The 19,758-nt window shown below is 46.3% G+C and overlaps 1 long non-coding RNA gene across 1 annotated transcript; it reads left to right on the top strand.

Annotated features, from left to right (window-relative positions):
- The first annotated feature begins 4,271 nt into the window (after positions 1–4,271).
- On the top strand, positions 4,272–12,486 carry LOC147349028 (uncharacterized). Its single transcript, XR_015149427.1, has 2 exons — positions 4,272–4,434; positions 11,989–12,486. It is a non-coding gene; the product is annotated as an uncharacterized LOC147349028 (long non-coding RNA).
- The last annotated feature ends 7,272 nt before the right edge of the window (positions 12,487–19,758 follow it).

Below are 19,758 nucleotides of genomic sequence, written 5' to 3'. Positions count from 1 at the left end.
AAGAGTTGAGGTCCAGGGGACTCACAGAGAGTCACTAACTTTTGAATTTTTTTAACTCAAAAGTATAGAAAGAATAAAACACTTTCCTGGGTACTGTCACCATCATGTTATAAACAAAAGGATTCTAGCAGCAAAAAAAAAAAAAAAAAAAGGAAAAAAAAATAACATTGTTTCCAAGTAAAGAACTGTCCTACAAATTAAACAGATTTTGCTTTGAGAAAAACTTGCAATATTTGTCTCACTTTTCTCACGCGGCTGCTGCTTAATGAGAACTTTGCTAAGAACCCAAGGGTCCACTGAAGCCACTGGCCTCCCATGAACAGGAGCTGGAAAACTAAAAATCACAGACTTAGGTGTTGGCCATTGTTTTCTTAAAGGCTGACAGCCACTCCATAGGGTGGATACTGTGGCTCCATTTTACGTGTGAGTCTAAGTGATTTTGCTCAGATCCACACGTGCATCTCTAAGTGGGGTCAGGATTGGACCCTCACGGGCTTGACTCCGAATCCTGTGATTTTCCCGCCCTCCATGTCATCTTCCATCCAAGAGATTGTAGGCTTTACAGACTTACCAGCCCAAGTACTCACAGGGTTATTTCTTCATGTGAGGCCCTGTGCTAGGCATTGGGGACACAGAGATGAATAAAACTCAGTTCCTGACCCAACGAGCTCACTTTCCAATCCAAGCAAACAACAGATTCACAGAAAAACCCAAATGATACACAGCCGTGAATGTCAGGGGTCTGAGCATGCGCCCCGGTCACTGTGAGAGTTTCCAGGGGCCAGGGTCCTTAGGGAAGGTGGCAGCGGAAGATATACACAGTATCGTGTCTATATCAACACGAAATCTACATGAATGAGGAGACAAAAAGGTTTCCAATAACCAACCCGTCAGGAGCAGGCTCCTGGCGCTGGCGAGCCTGTGAATCTTTCCCGGGGGCGATTTGATAATCTACACCGTTTTAAAACATGTGCATTCCCTTTGCACCAACAATGCCACTGCTAGGAAATTATTTCAACTCCTAAATAAATTCTCTGATTACGATCAGGGACGTGTGCACCGGCAAACATACCAAGGATGTTCATTACAGTCCTGTGTGTAATACTAAAAACCTATTAAAAAAATAAATGCTTGTCTTGAAAGAGAAATCTGCTCCGTAAGGAAGCAAAAGCAGAGTCAAGCCTCGCCCGGATTCTAGTTCAGGGGTTTCCTCGAAAGAGAGGTGTGGGGGGTCTGGGGTCCGACAATGCTGGAGACTGAAGTGTGTGACCCGAAGCAGGTCACCACCTCTTCGGTGCTCAGTTTGGGGCTAAGAAGGTGGAGATACAAGAAGCTGCCTCCCCAGGCTTACTCAGAGGGCTGTGAGAGGCAGGATGGTACTCAAACCTCAGCTAGCAATGGGGTGGAGGCCCGGGAGAGGGACAACCCTCTGAGGAGGTGTCAGGGGGAACTGTTATTTTAAAAATTAATTTCTGGTCTCAGCTTTAAACCCGGTGAATTTTACAGAAACCTGGTGCAGGACCTGTCAGGGATGGAGATGAGCCGGGGATGATGGGGCGGGGGGGCGGTGCGGGCGTTGTCTGTCCTCGGTGAGCCCTGGGGCTCGCTACCCTGGGAGCCCTGCGACTCGCTCGGATGGGGGTGCAGAATCGCGGGTCTGTGCCACTTGGGTCATTTACGCTCCCCTGGTATTTAGCACGAGAGGAGGAGTAATTGCCCTGGCAGTGTCCTGGCTGAATTCCAATTTGGGTGATTGCATTCTGCCTACTTAAAATTCCCTTCTCTGGTATCCATGGTAGAAGCGATTCTTCAAACCCTCTCCTGTTAGGGGGGAAAAAAATTAAAAGAAAGGAATCAGCCTAGCCTTGTCTACTATAGAATATAGGACTGTTCTGTGTACCCCAGAAGTGGTTTCTTTTCAAACGGGGAGCAAAGGAGTCCCATTGGAATAAACCTGTCAAACATGCTGGAATTTTCCAGAAAGAAAAATTCCATTTTTCAAAAAGGGGAAGCAGTGGGAAGGAAAACTATATATCTGAATACAGAGAATTCACCTAAAAGACTCGAAAGTGAAAGTGTTAGTCGCTCAGGCATGTCCAGCTCTTTGTGACCCCCATGGACTGTAGCCCATCAGGCTCCTCTGCCATGGAATTCTCCAGGCAAGAATACTGCAGTGGGTTGCCATTCCCTTCTCCAGGGGATCTTCCCGTCCCAGGGACCGAACCTGGATCTCCTGCACTGCAGGCAGATTCTTTACCATCTGAGTCACCAGGGAAGCCAGTAAAAAGAGAGTCTTTTAGGTGAAGCTCCAGAGTTGCCTGCTCCCGCTCAGTCGGTCAGCTTCGTCAGACCTCTGTCCTCTACCAACTGCTCACCCTCCCCTAACCCTCCCCATAATGCCTCCTGCCTGTTGCATGTTCAGAGTTGCTTAATTATAGAATATGAAATTGTTTCCTTTCATTTGGATTGCTATTGGAAATGATGTATGGATAACAGCTTGAGAATTCAAATTATACTACGGATCAACAGGACCCGAGAGAAGAAAAAAATGTTTTGACTATTACACTAAACAAACCGGGCTGGATGTCAGGGAGACATGGGCTGTGCAAATTTCCGAGTGCATGAGTTTCACTTGTCCTAAGTGGCTTTATTAATTAATGTGTGCCAGGACTTTCCAACATTTGTACCTGATGCATTTTTTAAAAAACACAAGCAGGAGTGCACGCGCGTGCACACACACACACACACACGCACCACACATGGCTCAGGAAAAACAGGGAAGTTGGATTTCATAAAGTTTGCCCCTCCCTCTGTGTTCCACTGCGCTTGCAAGTGATTCTTCAGAAGTCTCAGCTTCCTATTTCCACTGGTCTGAAAGAAATCACAATTAACCCCTGATTTACGGGAGGGCTGAAGCATCTGAAATATGGGAAACCTCCACGAGGGAGATAGCAACACGGTGAGTCTTCTATGCAGGCTGTTGCGGGAAGCTGGTCTTCAATCACCGTGTCTGTGCGTGTGGATTTACAACAGCGTCCGTGCGCAGCTAAATAAAACACCCAACCACTCGACGCAGGTGAAACCTGCATTCCTCAGGGTGTTCTCACCCCCCTACCCCCTGGGGTTGTACAAAAACGACTGGCCCACACATCTCTTGTGTTCCCCCTTCCACTACTGGGCAGAGATGGCCGTAAGCTAACAACTTCACGGTGACTTCTGCTGCTCTTCCTACCTTTTCTGTGTCTGGGCGAGGTGGTAGTCACACACAATTAAACTGGGCCTCCTTTCCTTGTAGCCATCCACCCTCAGATGGGCAAACAGTCAAGGTTGCGTGGTGAGCTTTCCCTCTGCTGATGTTGATGCGAGCAGAAGGAAATCTTCCTGCCTGAAAATCCTAATAATTTGGGGGATGAGCCCACATATCTGGCTCCTCGGCAGGGGCTATACGTAACTGCCAGGGTGTCTTCCTGAAAGAACCCAGGGGCGTTCCTGTCAATGCAGCAATGTAACTGCCTGACGAGACCGACCCTCTGGTGGATATCCAGCTCCGTTTTGTGCCTTAACATTTGGACCGAGTCAGGTCGACACTGAATTCCCACCCAGGCTGTTCCACATGGTCCAGGAGGGTGTGTTTTGATGTTGGGAATGGGGAAGGCTTTGGGTCAGAGCTCTGGAGCTGAGCAGAAAAGCTGCTCTGTTACTTCTGCCCTTGGTCCCGCAGAGTCCTGCAGAGCTGAGCTCTCTGCACACGCCTCCCTCCTTCCTCCTTTCTTGGTGCCTGTGCAGCTCCATATGTTAACCCTGGCGAGTGCAAGCTTGGGGGTCCTCACCCAGGTGGTTCTCACCACCAGCCTGTGGCTTGGGCTCCATCTGCGAAAATCAAACCTAACAGAGAGGGCTGAGATGCAGCAGCAACTCAGGGAGCGAACTGACAGGTTTCCGTTTCCTCCAGATCATTGCTATCTTCTCTAAAATCTGATTTTCTGCCTCCCAAATCCTGTTTTCAAATTTTTCAAATGACTGCTTGTCCAGAAAGATGATGACCGAAACTCTATGAACTAGGAGCCCCGTTTTAATGGGTATGGCTCCAAACGACATCCCACAAAAGAAAAGAGAAATAAAATAAAAGGAGGTATTTCGATCAAACCTGGTCAAAATATACCAATCCATACACCACTACCACCACCCCTTTCTAAATGGAGCATTATTTTCCTGGTCTCAGCCACAACATATTAGTATCACTGCCTTTAACAACTGGGTTTGATTTTCTTACAGTGCAGCTGACTGACAAGAAAGAGGTGAGGAGTGAACGCTGCAATTTGAGAACCTCTTTGGTCAGCTCTTGGAAAAGAACGAACTCTCTCCTGTTGAAACGAGCTCAAGGTTTTTCAAGAAGCCAGCATGAGCAACTTGGATTCCGAAACCGAGGCAGAAGTGAGTGTCAGCGAGACTTTCGGGGGGGTGGGGGAAGAAGTGGCTTGTGTTTAGTGCTTCTCCGCTGTTCGGAGCTTCCGATCGCTGGCAATGTTTACTAGAAAACAAAACCCATTTTGTGAGTCCTTCCTTGGATAAAGCACAGATCACCGCCTCCCCCCAGCACACACACCCTCCACTGCAGCTGTTTTGTTCTTCAAATACATTATCACTTTTTAAACTGATGGTAAAGGAAAGAATACATTCATTTTTCTGCCCAACAAGGCTGCAGGAGAAAGGAGGCTCAGCCGCTGAGAAACAAGGCATAATGTTGTTTTTCAAAACACCACCAGCCTTGCCTTCTTCCTTTTAATAGCACTCATTTTCCTTCTTAGAAAAGGGGTTAAAATTAGTAGGCACATTTCATATTAGCGTATTTCATGCAATAAAGCATAAATTATTTAAAATAACACGACCTTTTATCTTGCACCTTTTGAAGGAAGCAAATTAAAAATGTAAATTGGGAGCTAATTAATATGCAAATGTATTCATTCGCAGTTAACAATTAGCAATTAAACCTGCAGTGTCTACAAAGAGCACGGACAAAATTAGTAACTTAATTTATCATTAAAAAATGAAAACGTACACAAAATTTTAATTGACTTTCAAAATATTTCCCCTGCTTTTTTCTTTCCATTTTTTAATACCAGAAAAAAAATTTTTTTTAAATATTGTGCCCGAGCTCTAACAGATGAAACTGGGCACAGGCAGGATTCGGGGGAGTTCATTAAATAGGATCGGAGGAAAGCATGTTAGGAAAAGTTTGCCTTTTATATGAGGTATTAAAAGATGACATTTAAGAGTGTTGACTTGTGTTTCATAGTCGACTTCAAGAGAGAAATAAATACATAGATTCTCCTGTGTTTGGGAATATGGATGACAGAGATTTGTACAGATAAGTGGAGTGGGGTGTGCATTCTGCCTGTGTGCATAGACATGGGACTGGCTGTATGTGTGTGCGTGTGTGTGTGCCCGCACCTTCTAGAAGACGCATAACAAACATGCAGGGTCATTTAAATGCTTCTGGTTCAGCTTTGAGAATTCTAGTACAAAACAGTTGCATGGAGAATCAGCAACAAATAGCTCAAGATGTAAATAAGACGCTGTAGGTTGATCATGATATACATTAACATTCAGTGTTTCATCTCTGCTTCTCACTACAACCCAGACTCTCACATTTTCCACTTTCTCTTATGGAGGATTTAAAGAGCAAACCTTCTGCACGTTTTCCTGAACTGGGGGTTCATTCGCGACATCCCTTCTGCATCAGCCTAGCTCTCTGCCTGCAGATGTGGGCTTATATTTTTACATACTCACTTTCTAATGCCACGCGGCACAGGAGAGAACCCAGCAAACGTCGGATCTGTTGCTGGCAACCTTATTTTGGTTGTTTAAACAGCACCTGCTGCTCCGGTTCCATTGAGAGCTTGCTATTTCATTCACAAGTGTTTTCTTGTGATTTCGCTTCGCCATTCTGCATTCTCTCCTTCGTGAACTTGGTTCCTGTTCCGGACGAGGTGGCATCTTGCTGTCTCTTTGTGCCGGGCGCCCTTCTGGTGAGAGCTGGACCTCGTTCTCACCTGCTGGCTCGGGATTTCACCATCAACAGGGACATTGCCGTGTGCCGCTGCAGCACTTTGAGGGTAGTTTGAACCGGGATCAGGGGTCTGACTGCTTTCCTCACCAGGCCCCAAACGGGCCGGGGTGCAGTTGAGCTCACATTTTCCACCTTATTCTCTATTCCCAGCCATGAGAGACCAAGGGCAGCTAAGGTGAAAATATCAAAGACCATGAGGCCGTGGCAATAAGCATCAAGTCAATTTCATTTGGTTCCACAAATAGCAATTCTGCCTTCCTGACGGATGTATCAACAGTGACAAATTGTTCTTGATTAAATTGTTATTATTCTTATGCATTTAGCTGGGTGTTTGCATAAAGCTAGAGGAGATATATGTATGTACAAGAAAATCTTCTCTCTTCATAATTGTACCAAAGGAATACATTGGTTTTTCTCCCAAATTTGTACTTCTTTGGGGCCCTCTTAACGCCTTCCCAATATATCCTATGCTCCACAACTTTCCAACAATAAGAGCAGCCATTTAGAAACAAACAAAAAGACTTAGTCTTAATGGAAAATTAGATAATATGCTAAATACAGCTCCTGACTTTGGCAAAATTGTAATTTGGATCTGGTAATTTCTGTTTTCAAGGAAGAAATTTTAAATCAGGCCCCCACCTTCACTCTAAGGATAGAAAGGATTTCAATCCCGTGAAGCAGCTACAAACCCCAGGCTGGGGACTGAGAGGTTTGGAGGTTCACAGAAGGCACTTTGAAACCAGCTTACAAACACTAATGCTTTGTCTTTTATAGGAAATAAGCACCATTCTATTTCAGTGGGGAAAAAATGTGGGTCTCATCAGCAGTCACTTATCATGAACTTTTTAGGTTTAGAGCATCTTAGAAGCCCTTTTATTCCCTCTGAAGTCTCAGATGGACGCTGAAAGAGAATAAAGACTTCTCCCCTCCAACCGGCACAGGACTTGATAGGAACAGCCACCAAACCAAATGAAAACAGAAGTCCGTACACCTTACACCGCACCAGCCAAAATAGACCCACACGGCCCTCCGTACTTTTTTTTTTTTTTTAATGTGTGTGTGTGCTTCTGCGCCCGCGATATTAAGCAGCTAACAACAATCTGAGAATTAAGTTACCACAATTAGGAATTAGAAGCAGGTGGCATAATAATGGTGCTTTTTTCATTTCATTTATTAGCAAAAAGGAGAGAGAGAGGAGCTTCATTTATTTTCATCAGCGCCTCAGTAAAAGCATAGCAATTTGCAACACAAAAATCATTTCAAGTACCTCAGCCTCGTGCAACCCTCGTTTTCTTTTTTGCTTTAAAAGCCTTTTAAAGTTCATTCTCCCACCAACCCGTTTCCCCCCCATTCTGAAGGATGTGTGTGTGTGTGTGTGGTGTGTGTGTGTGTCTTATGTGGAGTTGGTGCGTGCTCGTGGGATCAGACTACTTCTCCTAAGCAGTTTTGGGGATTCAGCGAGGAACCCAGAGTTGGAGGGGCCTCTGGGTTAAGCGGCATCTCACGCTCTGTCCTTTTTCCTGCTTGTCAGTTAATTTCACACGGGCTTGTCTCCGCCCTGCAGAGAGTCAATTCAGGTGCACCCTCTCCCTCAATCCATCGAAGCGCGCAACATCCCTCCGCCCGGCCACAGGCGGGCCAGCGCCCCTGGCGTCCTGCGCGCACCCCACTACCGGCGGGCACCCCGCACCTTGCAGGCCCCCTTGCTGTGCGCGTCCGGGGGCCGCTCCTCGCTTTGCCGGCGCGGCGTAGCGACCCTTGCGCGCCCTCTAGCGTCGATATCCGGGATCGCCACGGGCTGGCCCGGTGGGAGCCGCGGGCAGCATCAGGCACCCGGGAGGATGCTGGGGGTTCCAGGGGTGCCCAGGCGCACGCGTTTGCGGGAGTCCCCTACGAGCCGGGCGCTGGGGATGCGCGATTCTGCCGCAAACTCTGGGGAGCCCCTTCCCTGTCTGGGGCCTCTCGCTCGTGTTGCCCCACATTAGATATTCCCTGGGTCCTGGGCTAGTAGGCCCCAGGCCCGGCCGGCCGCCCACTTTGGTTTAATGCCGCCACCTGCGTTCGTCTGGACCCCGCGGCGATCTCAGTGCGCGTGGGGCCAGATTTCCTCCAGCGAGCGCGGCAGGCTCAGCGCGACCCGCTTCTCGGTGTCTGCCCTCCCCATGTCCATCTCTCGGGGCTCTTCAGTCTCTGCGCGCCCCTGATTCTCTTTTTTTCTCCCTGTTCATTTATTTGAGAGCAGCACATCCTCATCCACGTTGTCCCAATTTCTGTCTTGCCATCTCTCCCGTCTGCCTCTTTTCCCCCTACAGTTTTCTCAGTTTCTTTCCTTGCGTCCTTTCCCTCCATTTCTGCTGTTTCTTCTCTCTCTGTTATCAGTCATCCAACTTTATATTTCTGACCCTTTCCCTCTTTCTGCCCACCTCCCCCTCTGCCCCCCATCCCGTGTATCTCCTGCTCCCCCGGGAATTTCACAGATAAATCACCGGCCTCTAGTTTAATCATCTCTAATGCAAGCCGACTTCCTCCTCACCCCCTGCATTCCAATCAGTTGCGTTCCGGACCTTGGAAGATGAGCCGCTGGTCTTCTGGGGTCACAGGCACGCACCTCCTGCAGCCCAGCCTGGCCTGGCTGTTTGTGGTTTGTTTTTGTGTGTTTTGTTTTTTTGCTATAAAAACACAGTGTGTAGGAATTCTTTAGAATCCACTATTTGCATCTGAGGAGTGGTATTTAGTGAGGATGGAAATGTGGTTGGAAGGTAGTGGGGGCGGGAGGGAGGGCAGGGAGATGACCCTCTGCAGACTCTCAGCTTCTTGGAAATAGGAGGGCTCCTGCCCGGAGATTTGACAGCCTCTGATCCAGGCACACCACTTTTAAAGATGGGTCCAGTTTCATTCGCCGTGAAACTTTTCAAAGGCTGTTGGGATTTGAGAAAAGGATCAAGCACCCAAATAATAAAAGGAATTCAGATCAAAACAATGGATTAGTACATTAGCCTATAAAGTGAGCAAAGATTAGTACAACCAAACTCCAGGCTGGTGAGACAGGAGAGAAGGTGGAATGCATGCAGAGCTTTGGGGAGTATAAACGGATACAACCCTTTTGGAAAGAAATTTGGCAATCCGTATCAAGAACCTTTGAAATGCTCATACCTTTTGACCCCGTAATTCCACTTCTGGGAATCAAGCCCAGAGAAGTAATCTGAAATGAGGAAAGAGCTTAATGCCCAGAGATGGAAATCAAGCTGCCATTTAAGAAACAAAAATTGGAAATAGCTGAAATGTCCAGTAGAAGTGGACTGTTTAAGTAAACTCTGGTCTACCCACCGCCTTAAATTGACGCTGGCATGGAGACTCATGTTTGTAAGCGCACAAAGACGGGACAAAATCAGGATTCAAAGCTGAGCCCATGGTGTGATCACAGTGACACTCAACAAAATGAAAGTCACACACAGAAAACACCATCACAGTGTGTATTTCTGCACGGGGGAACTAGGGGTGGTTTTCCCCCCCTTATTCTTCTAGCCCTCTTTTGACTTCTTATTTTTTGGAAGGAGCATGAATTTTCCTTTAGAGTAGAATAAAACAGTTGCTTTTCTTTTTCCTTTTTAAAAGTGGTTGTGAAAGTGACAAGGGCTTGGAGAAGAAAGGTTACTGTGGATAAACAGAAGGAAACCAGGTTCCAGGATGAACTGGGGCTGTGAACAGAAGTGATGGAGTGCTCAGATCCTAAGATGATGTGGGCATAAGAGACAATGCCTGGCTTCTGGAGGAGAATGGACTTGGGTTGGAATCCTGCATCCAGTCCCTGACCTGGGCAGTGCGGGGCTACTCCTAAAGTTTCCTGCCACCTTTGCCATTAAATGTAGGCTGGTTCCTTCACCCTGACCCGACCTCTGGGTCCGCAGCTTACATCTTTTGTGGCCCTCACCAGCTTCCTGTATGCTGATGCCTCAGTGAGGAATATGCAGAGAACACCGGCTTTGGAGAGAAAGCTACTTCTGGTTGCCGTTTTAATTCAAAACTCTCTTTGAGATCTGCACGTGGGCATTCCCTCAGCTGTAGCACTAGCTCTGGGCTCCATGTACCACAGACAGCAATGTAGCTGATTCCTAAAGCGTGCTGAGTGGTACGCTGTCCTGGAAATGGTCCAAACTGCTGTACAAGCACAGCCTCTGCTTTGTAACCCAGGGCTGTAAATTTCGTGACATTTAGTCAGGAAAACTTAGCCAGGAGTCTCATCACAGACAGGACACTTGACACCTGTTTATCTTTCTTTCTCTCCTTTTCTCTCTTTCTCTTTCCTTTCCTTCTTTCTCTCTCCTCTTTTCTCTCTTTCTTTCTTTCTCATCTTTCTTTCCATCCTTCATTCAAGGCTGACCCTGGATAAAACTGGGAGGCTGAGAAAGTTTATTTTAGATGACCTTTCACTTCCCATTTCAGAATTTTTCCTCTCTTGCCAGAAATTCATGATCTCTCTCCTCCTACCCGACAGCTCTGCCCAGTAGAACATTCTACGATGCTGGAAACGGTGTATAATCAGTGCTGTCTGATATGGTAGCCACTGGCCACCTGTGACTACTGAGCACTTAAAACGTGTCTAGTGCCCCTGAGCAACTGAATTTTTCATTTCATTTCATTTTAATTAATTTAAATTTAAATCAGATAGCCACATATGGCGGATGACTGCAGTATCGGATGGCGCAGCCCTATAAAAACCTGTCCTCAGTTCTGCCTCTGGCCTCCCCCAAACTCAGATCCATCCTTTATGTCCAAACATCATCAGCTTTTCAGGCCTCGGTCTAGATGCCACCTCAGGGGTGTGTCGGAGCCAGCTTGGACCAGCCCGCACCAGCTCCCAAGAGCACACGTGTACCTCTCTTCATAACTCTGCAGCGACTTCCCACTGGGATCTTGACTCGGTTGTCATGAGAGTCTCTACCCCATGGAAATAGGCAGATCAAGTCCCTTTTCTCCACAGAATTGGTTGTTAAATATTTACCATCATACCTTTGTGTAACAGCCATGACTTGCACACCCCTGAGAGCAGGTATCTCCTTTTTAAACTATTATTTGTTTATTTATTTTCAGCTGTGCTGGGTCTTTGTTGCTGTGTGGGCTTTCTTCTCTAGTTGTGGCAAGCAGGGGCTACTCTCCTGGCATGGTGCAAGAGCTTCTCAGTGTGGTGGCTTCTCTTGTGGACACCGGCTCTAGGCCACGTAGGCTACAGTCTCTGTGGCGCACAGGCTTAGTTGGCCTGTGGCATGTGGAACCTTCTTGGACCAGGGATCGAACCTGTGTCCCTTGCGTTGGCAGATGGATTCCTAACCACTGGACCACCAGGGAAGCCCGTGTCTCCTTTTGCTCTCTGGGCACCTCCCTTGTCTTGCCCTCGTCCTGGCTCCACTGAGCTAATTTCCCACTGGCTCCCAGGGGTCAGATTGGGCCCGTCGTCTGGGATCCAGTGGATTCCAGGGCTTACATCTCTCAGCGGGTTCTCATGTTTCTTGTGTGTGTTTGCCTCCTCCCTTAGATTTCAGGTTCCTCGAGTGAAGGTAGTTCTTGTTTGGTTTGGTGCGGAATCTCCAGGGCCTAGCACATAGTAGGTGCTTGATAAGTACTTGTTGGATAAAGCTTTTTAAAGGCTTAGTGGAAAGAACTTGGAGCTGAGAGCCCATATCTGGGGCAGCCCTGGGTTCAAGTTCTGCCCTGGTTTTTTCCTCAGTCATGTGACACTAAGCATGCTCTTCCCCCACCCATGTTACATGTACATAACAGTCTCTTTCCTGTCCATTTCCTGGACATCTTGTAAGGGTCAAGTAAGATATCAGAATGCTTTGAAAAGTCATGCACTTAAACAAATTGCTTCCAGAAGTCCAGCGACATTTTGAATTTTCTTTGGTTCTTTGTCATCTTAGGTTGGAGCGTCAGAGAGGACCAGAGGGGGTCTATCATCTCCTACAGATTTAACTGAAATGGGACCAGTACAGCAGCCAGCGAGCGTGCGGGAGAGGGCGTGAGACTTTGCAGCTCACCAGATACCCACGTTGAAGGGGAGGTTGCAAGTCCTTTTCTTTCTCTCATCAGGCAAGTGGAGACGGCTCCAGCCAAGGAGTCTTCTTTCTGTTTACGGAGTCGCGTGGTGGTGGGGAAGGCTGAACTCTTGGATGTGAAATTGTTCTCTTCTGACATGTAGGAAAGAGACTCTCTTCTGAGAGCCCACAAATATTTGTCAGTTATTTTTCTCTTGGAGAAATGTTTTTCTCAAATCTGTGATACTAAAGACCGTCGTGGGCATTTCAGCTTCTGTGGCCTGTGAAAGTTGACTGCATCCCAGGGCTGCTCCAAAGGGGTTAATTGCATCTAAGCATTGGAAAGTGATTATCTAATTAAACTTTGAAATGGAATGGTAAAAACGCTGGGTGACAGACTGTCTGTGGGAGGGTCCCCTGAGGTGCTCTCCATTTATTGCTAATCATCTTTCTTGCCCAGGCGGAGCCAGTTTCCAGCAGAGCACATGCTCAGACCGCGCTCTCCCCAGCTCGGGAGTCACTCAGAGATTTCTCAGGCAGATTCCTCCCTCCGTGTTGCGTGCCCTGCCTAAACTCTGCAGTTGTGCCTGGCTATCTTGAAAGGCTATCATCCCTGGTCTTCAGCTCCCCCTAATTCCTATTTAAAATCAGAAGGCTATGTCTATACTTAGAACCGTAGAACCAAAGAGATTTGAAGGGTTGGGAGTTATGCTGGATGTTTATGACTGTTGCCCAGAGAATTGGGGCTCGAGACCCAGGACGCCTGCCATAAATTCTGTGCACGTGTCGTATCCCCCTCATTGAAATCTGCTGGCACCTAGATTCTCTGGGCCAGGGCCCCTGCCAGGTACCCTGGTGGATGCAGAGTGAGTCTGGACCACGTGCTCCAGAGCAGCCTGTGGGCGAGAGGGGAACAAGCTGGAGGAGCCAACGTGAAGATCGTTCTTTGTCACTTGACAAGCAATCTCGTTTGTTCTGCATTCGTGCCTGGTGATGTGGTTCCCTACATCACTGCCACTTTCTAGATGTAGAAAATGAGGCTCAGACCCCTTAAACAACCTCCTTGAGTCCTTTAACACTGAGCTTCCTAACCTCGAAACTCATGTCTTTTTTTAAAATTATATTATTAATGTGTAGTTAATTTACGACGTTGTGTTAGTTTCTGCTGTCCAGCAAAGAGATTCAGTTACATGGACATATACAGCTTTTCATATTCTTTTCTATCATGGCTTAGCATATGATATTGGGTCTAGTTCCCTGTGTGATACAGGAGGACCTTGTTGTTCATGCATTTTCTTTCATTTTTATTTTTAATCGGAGGATAATTGCTTTACAGTGTTATGTTGGTTTCTGTATATATACTGAATCTAGGGAAATGGTATGGATGAACCTATTTGCAGGGCAGGAACAGAGACACAGATGTAGAGAAGGAACTTGTAGACACAGCAGGGGAAGGAAAGGTTGGGCAAATTAAGAGAGTAGCCTTGAATTATATACATTACCATGCTTATCCCTTTTATATATAATAGTTTGCAGCCACTAATCCCAAACTCCCACGCTATCCCTCTCCCCCCCAACCCCGACAATCACAAGTCTGTCCTTTATATCTGTCAGTCTGTTTCTGTGTTGTTGGTAAGGAACTCGTGTCTTTTTACCTGCTGGGCTGGATGCCATGGAGATCTTGACGAGCAAAGATTCCTGCCCTCTGGGGATAAGAAGGAAAATGTCACAGCAGAGATGGCGTTTGGCTTTGACGTTCACTGATGGAGCTCCAGTAAGAGAAAAGACACAGAGAAAGGCAAGTGGGCGCAGAGTCTGGGGACCAGAACGCTGGCAGAAGTGACCTGGAGCCTTGTACTTTGGTTTCATGTTTTTATTTTTGAACGATGCCTTTATGTGGTGGTAAACATTTTGGAGCCCTGTCATGTGCCAGACCCTGGGGTGTTAGGGATGAACCAAGCGGATGAGGTGGTCGTTCTTATGTTCTAGTGGAATCGTGGCAGGGTTTTGAAGAAGATGGGCCATGCTCAGATCTGAGTTTTAGGACGGTCCTTGTGGTGACAGTTCAGAGAAGGGGACAGGGTTAGAAGGTCCTTGAGGAGACTCCGGTGAAAGGCTAGAAAGTGATAAGGAGGGGCTGGCTTGGGGCCTGGGCAGTAGGGATCAGGAAGAGTGGACAGACTTGAAAGCAGCTTAACCTGAAATTCCAGAATGATTTCTGTGTGTGCCTTTGAATTAAGGCATTGCAGTCACTTAAATTCCTCTTTAGAACTGCCTTTGCTAAACAACACTTCAATATTTTGCCCTCAGCAAAGGTTACACAATGATATCAGGGGAGTCACCCAAGGAACTTCTCTGCATTTTATTTTTTTGTAAAATGACTATTGGGGACATAATTCATTACGCTGCTCAATGCCACTTATGCAAATATCCCTATGACAAATGCATTCTAGGGCGCTGGGCCAAGAAAAATTGGTTCTCCTGACATGCAGGCTGGATCGTACCTCTAGACAATAGGAACCCCATGGCCTGCCATCCTTCCCTCCAGTATCCAGGTATCGGGAAACCCAAAGCTAAGTTTAGGCTTCGTTTTTGTAGCATTGTTGCTGTTGTTTAGTCGCTAAGTCGTGTCTGACTCTTTGTGACTCTGTGGACTGTAGCCCACCAGGCTCCTCTGTCAAAGAGATTTCCAAGGCAAGAATACTAGAGCGGGTTGCCATTTCCATCTCCAGGGGATCTTCCTGACCCAGGGCTTGAACCCATGTCTCCTGCATTGCAGGTGGATTCTTTATTACTGCACCATCTGGGGAGACCTTTTGTAGCATTATCTGAACAATTATATCCCCCTGCTTGCTCTGATTGTATTCTAGTTTTATGGGAAGCTACCTCTTTAGATATGGAGTAGAGCGAAAGCCCAGTGATTGTCAGTCCATGAAGGGCTTACGATAGCTTCTGGCAGCATTGAGTCTGCATATGGCTCCTGAACATCATTTCCCAAACTCTGTTCCCTGGTGCACAGAGGTTCCATGAGCTGTTCCAGAGCAGGGGAACAGTCCCAGCTAGGGGCATCTTTTCATCTTTGGTGCATTTTAAAGTAGACATTAGAAAAATATCTGCTTAAGACTTTTGGTAACACTGTTCTAACATTCAAACAAGAGTGGCTGCATGGTGGTGTTGAGTTCCTGGGCATAACGTGACCTGGGACATGACTCCATGTCTTTGCAACTCGATTTCTTCATCTGTAAAATGGCATTAATTGTAGCATCTGCCTCAGAGGCTCAGGACAGTGCCTGGCACCCAGGGAGCCTTTGACTAGTGGCAGTTTTTGTTCTGAGTGATCGTCCCCGTCTGGGAAAAGCTCTCCTGCCCCTGACAGCAGAAGGAAATCACGTGACAGATCGCCGGATGCAGGAAGCGATGTTTAGCAGCGGGTTGTACATGTTGCCTTCCCGCTGCCAAGCTGTGTGTTTTCTATTTAAAAATTGCCGGTCTTTGTTATGCATTTTATCTCATAATTTTAACATTTATTGGTGCAATTATTCAATGTTTACTTTATATTAAGCATATGGATCAAATTTTGATCATTTCTTTTCACAATTAATTCAACTGTGAGACCATTTTTTTGCTGTCGACTTTCATTTAAATGGTATCTCGTGAGCCTCCTATGGGCATCCTGACAAAACAGTGCAATTTAAACAATATTCCATGGTCAAACAAGTTGGAGAATACTGCCTGAGGTTATATCTTAGTTGAGTATGCCCCCTTTGGGCAAGATTATTATGTGGCAATGCAGATGAAGCACCAGCCAACTTGCTCCTTCAAAACATCACCACTCTTTAGAATGAAAATTTGATTTATTTAAGCCGTGAGTGTTTTTAACTTGGGTAATAGTTCTACTCATCAGCACCAGCTTGAACCAGTTTCTGTGTGTTTATCATTAGTTCATTCGTTCAGTAATAATGTACTGAGTCTTTCCTATGGTCCAGATACCATGCTAAACTTTGGCAACAATGAGTTCTAGCTTCCATATTCTTGATCTGTGTTATTCAATATGGTAGCCACAAGCCACATATGGCTACTGAGCACTTGAAAGGTGGCTGGTCTGAGGTGAGATAGGGCACAAGTTAAATTCACACCAAACTTCAAAGACAGTATGAAAAGGAAAGCAAAGAACTTCCCTGGAGGTCCAGTGATTGGGACTCCATGCTTTCACTGCTAAGGATGCAGGTTCAATCCCTGGTCCAGGAACTAAGATCCTGCAGGCCACTTGGCCAAAAAACAAACAAATGGAAAGGGAAGCAAACTCTTTATTCTTTATTTCTAATGCATTGTAGGCAGACGCTTTACCGTCTGAGCCACCAGGGAAGCCCTATATAATGCATTATATATAATTATATATATGTATAAAATGCATTAGAAATAAAGAATAAAGAGTTAAAATTAATGTCAGTTGCATATTGAAATAATTGTGTTTTGGATATGTTGGGTAAAATAAAACTTATTACTAGAGTGAATTTCACCTTCTGCTTTTCCCCACTTTTGTTTCTGTGCAGCCACTGGAAACTTTTAGATTCCATATAAAGCTCGTATTCTATTTTTGTTGGACAGCAGGGGTCTAGATGTTCACAGACATACAATTGGTTAATTATGACACAACAAATGGAGTCCTATAATTTTCTAGATCCCCCTGTCACTGGAGCCTGACTTGGAGAATAGACCTCAGATGCAGGATGTAGGGGTCAGCAAAGGCTCTGAAGTTGGTGTCGTGAGTCTGGAGTTGGGATCCAGGGAACTGAGAGAGAACACAAATATATTGGGGTCAAATGCTGGTTTGAGGGTGTATCCGTCAGCTTTTGCTGTGTAACAAACAATCACAAAACCACAGAGACATACAACAGTGTGCAAAGTATACATTTGTATCTCACTCATATCTCTGCAGATTGGCTGGTGTGGCTGATCTAACTTGGACTTGGCTTCTCCCTGAGGATAGTGCTTAGGTCTGTTCCAAGGGCATTATGCCAGGACCCAGGACAAAGCAGCAGCAGCTCATGTAGCTACTGAGCGCTTGAAATGTGGCTAGTCCGAGGCGAGATGGCAATACAAGTTAAATTCACACTGAACTTTAAAGACGATATGAAAGGGAAACCAAAGAACTTCCCTGGTGGTCCAGTGATTAGAACTCCAAGCTTTCACTGCTAAGGATGCAGGTTCTGTCCCTGGTCCAGGAACTAAGATCCGGGAAAAGTTCTCACTTGATGATATAGTGCAAGAGGCAAATCCCACTTGTACAAATAATTTGTAACCCTTAGCTCAGTCACATCTAATAACATCCCCTTCAGTTCAGTTCAGTTCAGTTCAGTCTCTCAGTCGTGTCTGACTCTTTGCGACCCCATGAATCGCAGCACGCCAGGCCTCCCTGTCCATCACCAATTCCTGGAGTTCACTCAGACTCACGTCCATCAAGTCAGTGATGCCATCCAGCCATCTCATCCTCTGTTGTCCCCTTCTCCTCTTGCCCCCAATCCCTCCCAGCATCAGAGTCTTTTCCAATGAGTCAACTCTTCGCATGAGGTGGCCAAAGTACTGGAGTTTCAGCTTTAGCATCATTCCTTCCAAAGAAATCCCAGGGCTGATCTCCTTCAGAATGGACTGGTTGGATCTCCTTGCAGTCCAAGGGACTCTCAAGAGTCTTCTCCAACACCACAGTTCAAAAGCATCAATTCCTTGGTGCTCAGCCTTCTTCACAGTCCAACTCTCACATCCATACATGACCACAGAAAAAACCATAGCCTTGACTAGATGGACCTTTGTTAGCAAAGTAATGTCTCTGCTTTTCAATATGCTATCTAGGTTGGACATAACTTTCGTTCCAAGGAGTAAGCGTCTTTCAATTTCATGGCTGCAGTCACCATCTGCAGTGATTTTGGAGCCCAGAAAAATAAAGTCTGACACTGTTTCCACTGTTTCCCCGTATATTTCCCATGAAGTGATGGGACCAGATGCCATGATCTTAGTTTTCTGAATGTTGAGCTTTAAGCCAACTTTTTCACTCTCTACTTTCACTTTCATCAAGAGGCTTTTGAGTTCCTCTTCACTTTCTGCCATAAGGGTGGTGTCATGTGCATATCTGAGGTTATTGATATTTCTCCCAGCAATCTGGATTCCAGCTTGTGTTTCTTCCAGTCCAGCATTTCTCATGATGTACTCTGCATATAAGTTAAATAAGCAGGGTGACAATATACAGCCTTGACGTACTCCTTTTCCTATTTGGAACCAGTCTGTTGTTCCATGTCCAGTTCTAACTATTGCTTCCTGACCTGTATACAGATTTCTCAAGAGGCAGGTCAGATGGTCTGGTATTCCCATCTCTTTCAGAATTTCCCACAGTTTATTGTGATCCACACAGTCAAAGGCTTTGGCATAGTCAATAAAGCAGAAATAGATGTTTTTCTGGAACTCTCTTGCTTTTTCCATGATCCAGCGGATGTTGGCCATTTGATCTCTGGTTCCTCTGCCTTTTCTAAAACCAGCTTGAACATCTGGAAGTTCATGGTTCACATATTGCTGAAGCCTGGCTTGGAACATCCCCTTGGCCAAAGCAAGTCACGTGGTTGGAACCAGAATCCAGCAGCAGGGAAGACACCCTGCCCGTGTATATACCAGGAGGCCAAGCAGAGTCCCATTGGCCAAACCCTACATCTACTGGACAGAGAAAACTCTTCCCATGGAGGTGGGGAGGAGGAAGGAATGGATTTTGTTGAACAATACTCTGATCTATTAATGGGGTGGGGGGCATGATTAGAAACAGGGCAAGGTTATGAATGCCTATTATGGAGGAAGCAGAGAACTCACGGTCCACGGGTGTGGTGACCACAGAGTTGCCACCCACACTGAATACTTCTGAGAGTGAGAGGGACACATGCACAGTTACACTGGAGCAACAGGCTAAACCTCGATTGACTCGGAAAACCAGGACACGCGGTCACCCTAGCTACAAACCAAATTTCCACCACTGATGTGTTTTGTTTCACTATTATGGCATTTCATTTAAGCTTTCTTTTCTTTTTAAAATTGGCTTGAGTGTTCTTCAAAGAGGCAAATGTTCTCATGCTCAACGCAAGCCCTGGCACTCTCTTTGATCTCACATGTAATCAGATCACCTCTCAGGCATCGGAGATGTGGCTCCTGGAAATGGAGCTTGCTTACAGTGGTCAGATCCTGCATGGATGATGTGTTAGATTTCCAGGGCTGCTGTTCCAGTAACAGCCCATTTGGTGGCTTAACAGAACACAAATGTATTCTCTCCCAGTTCTGGAGGCCAGAAGTTTGAAATCAAGGTGCCAGCACGTTTGGTTCTTTTCGGAAGCTGTGCGTGAGAATCTGATCCAGGCTTCTCTCCTGGCGACTGGTGGCTGCCCCGTCCTTGGTGTCCGTTGGCTTGGGGTTGTGTCATTGCTGTCTCTGCCTCCATCTTCCTGTGGCTTTCTCCCCAAGTCTCCCTGTGTCTGTATGTCAAATCCCCCCTCTCCTTTCTCTTTTAAGGACACCAGTCCTAAATCCAGGATGATCTCATCTTGAGATTGACTTAATGACCTCTGCAAAGACCTTATTTCCAAATACAGAAGCGCCTAGGGGATGGGACTCTGGCATATGTTT

Source organism: Bos grunniens, chromosome 21, assembly GCF_055505025.1.
Source record: "Bos grunniens cultivar Pamir isolate PY7600 chromosome 21, Bosgru_T2T1.0, whole genome shotgun sequence".
NCBI classification, from domain to species: domain Eukaryota; kingdom Metazoa; phylum Chordata; class Mammalia; order Artiodactyla; family Bovidae; genus Bos; species Bos grunniens.
This window is presented reverse-complemented; position numbering and strand designations above follow the sequence as displayed.